The sequence below is a fragment of the Eschrichtius robustus genome, chromosome X, assembly GCF_028021215.1.
Source record: "Eschrichtius robustus isolate mEscRob2 chromosome X, mEscRob2.pri, whole genome shotgun sequence".
Taxonomy (NCBI): domain Eukaryota; kingdom Metazoa; phylum Chordata; class Mammalia; order Artiodactyla; family Eschrichtiidae; genus Eschrichtius; species Eschrichtius robustus.
The window spans coordinates 65879591-65886228 of NC_090845.1; positions in this window are offsets into that span (position 1 = coordinate 65879591).

The following is a 6638-nucleotide window of genomic DNA, read 5'->3' on the forward strand; positions in this document are numbered from 1 at the left end:
TTTTTCCTTTCATCGCTTTAAATATATGGTGCCACTCTCTTCTGACCTGCAGTTTCTGCTGAAAAATCAGCTGATAACCTTATGGGGATTCCTTTGTATGTTATTTGTTGCTTTTCCCTCGTTGCTGTTAATATTTTTTCTTTACATCTAATTTTCGTCAGTTTGATTATTATGTGTCTCAGTGTGTTCCTCCTTGGGCTTATCCTGCCTGGGACTCTCTGCACTTCCTGGACTTGGGTGACTGTTTCCTTTCCTATGTTAGGGAAGTTTTTGGCTATAATCTTTCAAATATTTTCTCAGGCCCTTTCCCTTTTCTTCTTCTAGGACCCCTATAATGCAAATGTTGGTGTGTTTAATGTTGTCCCATATGTCTCTGAGACTGCCCTCACTTCTTTTCATTCTTTTCTCTTTATTCTGTTCAATGGCAGTGATTTCCACCACTCTGTCTTCCAGTTCAGTTATTCGTTCTGCCTCAGTTATTCTGCTATTGATTCCTTCTAGTATATTTTTCATTTCAATTATTGTGTTGTTCATCTCTGTTTGTTCTTTAAATCTTCTGTCTTTGCTAAACATTTCTTGGATCTTCTTAGTCTGTGCCTCCATTCTTTTTCTGAGATTTTGAGTCAACTGTAGTATCATTACTCTGAATTCTTTTTCAGGTAGATTGCTTATCTCCTATTTATTTAGTTTTTCTTGTGGGTTTTTATCTTGTTCCTTCATCTGCAACATATTTCTCTGTCATCTCATTTTGTCTAACTTTCTGTGTTTGTGGTCTCCTTTCTGCACCTGAGGATCATATTTCCTCTTGCTTCTGGTGTCTGCCCCCTGGTGGGTGAGGTTGGACCAGGGATTTGTGTAGGCTTCCTGGTGGGTGAAGCTGGGCCTTGTCCCTCTGGTGGGCAGAGCCATGTCGAGGGATGTGTTTTGAGGTGGCTGTGAGCCCAGTACAACTTTAAGCAGCCTGTCTTCTGATGGGATGGGCTATGTTCTTATCCTGTTGGTTGTTTGGCCTGAGGCTTTCCAGCACTGGAGCCTGCAGGTTGTTGGGTGGGGCCGGTTCTTGGTGCCAAAATGGGGACCTCCAGGAGGCCTCACTCCAATCACTATTCCCTGGGACCTCTGCTACTGGTGTCCTTGACCCCGCTGTGAGCTACAGCCAACCCTCGCCTCCCCAGGAGACCCTCCAAGACCCCTAGGTAGGTGTAGCCCAGGCTCCTATGGAGGTACTGCTTTGTGCTGGGTCCCAGTGCATATGAGACCTTGTATGCACCCTCCAAGAGTGGAGTCTCTGTTTCCCCCAGCCCTGTGAGCTCTTGCACTCAAGCCCTGCTGTCTTTCAAGGTTAAATGCTCTCGGGGTTCTTCCTCCCAACTCCAGACCCTCAGATTGTCTTGGAGGACTACTTTTATGTGGGAATGCCCCTGTGTAGCCTGCGTGGGTTTAATATTTTTTGGTGCAAGGGCTGTTTTTAGTTTAGATGTCTGCCACCTCTTTCCTCAGTGTATGCTGGCTGTTATCCCCTTGATAAGAGGTGTGACTATTGTTTTGGTGACCAGGGCCTGCAATGGATATTGAGCAGGTCTCCCCTTTGCTCTGTAGTTGTCACTGCCCTGTCAGGGGTGGGATCTGCTCCCTAGTTTTTGGAGTAGAGGCCCCCAGGTCTGTTTGTTAGCTGTGTTTCTGATCTGCAGTGTGATGTAGGCAGGACTGAAGCACTCCCACTGGGAGAGAAGCCACTGAGTATTCCTCCTCTGGAGCTGTTCACCTGTGGGCGTGCTTTGTTGTGTCACCTTTCACTGGTTGTGCGAGCTCTCAAATTATACTGTTGTTGGCACTGCTCTCGGACCCACCTTAACCGTGGTTATGCTGGCAGTTGGCCCTGGTCTCTCTCAGGTGTTGTTTTCACCAGGACACCAGCATAGACCCACTGAAGTCAGGTCCCAGGATTGCAGTAATCATGGAACTGAACTTGCTGTGGGCACTATGGGGGCAGCTCAGACTCTGGCTGGGTCCAACCCCCACATGTACGTGTCCACAAAGTCCACAGCTGCTAAAGATAGACCTATCTTGGCTGTGAGAGCACTCACTGTCCATTCAGATGTTCTGCAGATGCTGAGTTTACAAAGCTGGTCGCAGGGGTGTAAATCTGCAGTTTGTGCAGCTGTGAGGCGAGATTTCAGCTCTTCTTCCTTAGGTGCATGGCCCCTGGAGCTCAGCTGTGGTCTCAGCTACACCCCTGCATGTGGGCCACCCCACCCGGGGACTGGGTGTGGAGGAGGAGGAGGCAGTGGCCGGAGGTGCAAGATCCTGTCCCGTTGGGGATGGGTCAAAGAGGAGGAGGTGGCAGCTGGAGGTGTGAGACCCTGCCCTGGTGGGAGCGCTTCTTAGTGCCCAGGGAGGCAGGGGCTGGTGTGCAGGGAGAGAAGCTGCAATGGTGGCCTCACCCTTTGTGTGTCACTCAACAATGCTGTTTCACTTACATAGCAGTCTGGGCTTCCTCCACGAGCACCCCTGGTTGTGGAGCTCCTCACTACCATCCCCTCAGGTTGTCTCCTCACAGCCAACAGCAGTCCTCTCCCTGGGTCTGCTCTCCAAACCCCATGTTCCAGCACCCATTCCCCGTCTGCACCAGCGGGGACACATCTTAGGCTGGGGCGCACAGACCAGTTGCTGCGTTCGCCTCTGAGCCCTTGAAGCTTCCCTTCTGTCCCAGCTGATCTCCCCGCTGGTGAGGGGGCTTCCCCAGGTGCAAGAACATCTCCTCACCTTCAGCTCCCTGCCAGGGGTGCAGGTCCCATCCCACTTACTCTCCTCTTCCTTTTCCCTTCTTCTTTGTTTCATCCTACCTGGTTACACGGGGATCTTTCTTGTCCTTTTAAGTGTCCGAGGTCCTCTGCTAGTGTTCAGCAGGTGTTCTGTGAGAACTGTTCCATTTGTAGATTTATTCTTGATGCATTTGTGGGGAGAGGTAAACTCCACGTCCTCTTACTCCCCCACCATCTTGACTCCTCCTAATTTATAACCTTTTAGACCATAGGTAGCTCAAATTTACTGGCACATCTCAGAGTCCCTTTGCTTTTGCAAAATAATTATATTTTCAGGACTTCTGCCTGCTTTCTCTCTCAAGTTCAAGGAACAAGTGGCAGAGAAGCCCAATCACTGTCAGGTCAAGAAAATGAAGCATTTCTTTCCCAAAAGAGTCCTTTTCTTCTTGTTGCCAGACCCGTATGGGCAGTATAATGGCACATGAGTTACAGGGAGACCAACCTGGAACACCATTGATGTGTACAAGATGGTGAGTCCTTGGAAAGACTGTGCCACTGTATCCTGGCACTCTGTGAGAATGGGTTTATGCAAGGTTTGTGTCCTAATCACAGAATGCCTTTGTTGCCAGGCAGCACTGAGTTACATTTGATGCTTGAGTTCAATGACTGTAGGCTGAATTATCTTTTAACTTTCTCCATATGGATCTCTTTTCTTATTACTAATCTAGCCTGTTAATTCAATTGTTAAAATATTATTAAATTACTTTAAGAAATATAACCACTGAACCACAGGGCTAGAAGGATCTAGGAAGATAGTCAAATCCCCTAATCCCTATTTTACAAATGGGGTAACCAAGTCCCATAAAGGGGAAACTACCTGCTCAATGTCACACAGTGAGTTGCTAACACAAAACATCCTTGGAAATATCCCCATGGCACCAAGTGGTTATTTTTATTTATAAGGTGAAATATAACTTATACATAAAAATAACCACTATTCAGAGGGCTAACTTTTTGTTTGTCTTTACTGGAGGAAATACTGTCACAAATAAGAAAAATGTCCTTGCTTATCCCAAGACGGGGAGTGGAGAAAAAGCCAAACCCTAAACCTATCTGGGAAGGAGGCACTGCTCTTCCAGCCTCTGGCTTCTTGAGCTCTGTGTTGTCACCATCAATATAACAGTTCTGGGAACATCTTTCTCTGTTACACATACACACACATCATGTTCATGTATACTCAAAAAAAAATTCATGGTGTATTTCTTTTCCCATTGTGGAAGCAGAATGCTGCGTATTGAACTAGAGTTGGGAGACAAGCGGAGCTGGGAGTTCTAAGATAAATGCAACTACTTAATAATGCCTAGTCAAAACACCACTTGAAATTTTGGATGTGGGTTTGAGGGACCAGAGATACCATGACCAGAGATACCAAGTTAAAAGGTTTTTGAAAAAGTCCCAAGTGATCACAGTAGATTTCTCTTATAGTCTTTTACTTATCTTTTACTTCACCTTAATCCCCAAAGCAGGAAACAAGAATATAAAGAAATAAACATCAAATTAACTACTATATTTATTTAGAACCCCTAAGGAATTACAGCTGTATCTACTCACTTCCTGATAGCTATTTTCAGTAAGTAGACAAAAATCATCTATAAATGGTTCCAAGTAAATCGAGGACAACACATAACCAAATACAAAACATCCCATAAACAAAAGTGATACTGCTAACCTGGCCCAGGAATTTGGAATCAATCTTGGTCCTGTACTGGAGTCTTCCCATGGGATGATGAGCTAGCTGTTACAGCTAGCTGGGGTCCTCAGTTTCACCACTGATAAAATCTCTGGCCTTCCTTTCTAATTTCAGAGATAGTTCCAAGTCTTTCCCAGTATGTGTACTTGCAAGAGGGGTACCTGTCCTCTATTCTAAGCAGTGAAGAACAGCATAGTTCAACATTGATGAAGACCTATAGATCTGGGGCTCAGATGAGCACCCTACTTCCTTACCCTTTTTGGCTATGTGGAAACCAGTACAAACAGCTGGTTGGAAGGCTGGGACTGTCACATAGTGTGGACATATGTTAACTACTTACACAACTATTAAATACCTGTTTTATATGTTAGACTATGCCATGACAAAAACAGAAGTGAGAAACACAAGCTCTACTGCCAAGACATTTACAGTCTAGGAGAGGTAGAAGTATATTTGGCATAGCAGGTATCTCTCAGTGTGACAACTCTTAGATTGGCTCAAATATTTACTTCTATATTTTGATTTTACTTTCAAACTATTCTCCTAGCCTTGTCAGTCTCTAGGATAGGTCTTCCAGATACTGGTCCAACTAGTATTTCCTTCACCAAGGGGGGAAAAATTCCCCCTGATCGGTATGCCCAAGGCTTAGAAAAATGAATCCACTTTTGATCATTCCATGAAGATAAGTGCAACTTCCCACTCGACTCTGGACTTGCTCTTGCTAAATACACAGCTGCTAGGCAACCCCTAGCAAGTGGTGAGACTACTTTTTCAGATCCCACCCCACCCTCCTCACACTCCTTTTGCAGATATGCTTGTAGTAGACAGAGCTTGACAGTCACTCTCAAAATGACAGGTTGGTAAATGCCTGGATCTTTTCACAACGAGATGATCTATCACTGCCAAAGGTCACAGGTCCCAGACATCCTTCACCAGTAAGTGGACTCCACTAGGGTATCTCTTTGTATAGCTACTTATATGTAGAGAAAAATACTTTAAGATGAGTTTGACCCTTTACAAAAGTACTGTTACAATGGCTATAGAAGTTTTATTTAACACAGGAAGGAAAAATTCCAATAACCCACAAAGGCACCCAGCTACCCAATGCCATATATTCACAAGACCAGGCACCCCTATCCCATCAGGAGAATTTTTGTCATATTCCTTTAATTTTCTACATGGGGCCAAGAATGGTTATCCAAGGGAACAAGGGAAAGGATAGGGGTACAAGGTGGGGATACATTAGAAAAGAAGAGGGGCTGGATATAAGAATAGGTATGTTGCCATTCTAGTTGGAGTTCTGCAACAGCCTAGCAGTCATCTGTTGCTATTATCTCTCTATTCTGGCCCCTGGCAATTCATTACTGTCACTCATAGCCAAGGCAGCAAAAAAGCCCTCATAGCAACAGAATCTCTGAAATGGCTTCCTGGGATACCTTCTACAGCACTCAGCTCAAGCCAATCCTGGCTAAAGCCATAAAGATGGCATTCTGGGACACTGCGCTCATTAAAGTCTATATAGGTAACACCCATTGCATGTGCAGTTCTAAAGCCTACATTTGCTGAACAGCAGCAGTCGGCTCTGCAGGACTTGTGCCAATTCCAGTAGCCAAGTCCACAGCAGGTAAGAACTCTCAGGGCCAGGCTTCTGGAGGTTCACCTACTGATGAGAAAAACAAGTCCTGGAAAAGGCAAGGGTAAGTGCTGTTCTTTCCTAGTGATACTGGTTTTCTTAGGTTCCTTTGCTATCTTCTCATCTACTGGTAGGGCCAAGTGTTTCTTAAAAGGAATGTTGCCTGCAACTACAGCGTCTATTTATCTTTTTTGTGCCAATATCTGGGTTCATTTGCAACTTCTAACCTGCGCCATCCAATACAGCAGCCACTAGTCACATGTAGTTATTTAAATCTAAATATAAATTAATTAAAATTAAATGAAATTTAAATGTCAGTCTCTAGTCATATTTCAAGTGCTAAGTAATCACATGCAGCTACTGGTTACCATATTGGACAGCGCAGATACAGAACATTTTCATTATCAAAGAAAGTTCTACTAGATAGAACTGTTATGCTTACTCCCCAATCATCTAGTCACCTTCTCTGTTTGTATTTCTAGCATTTTAT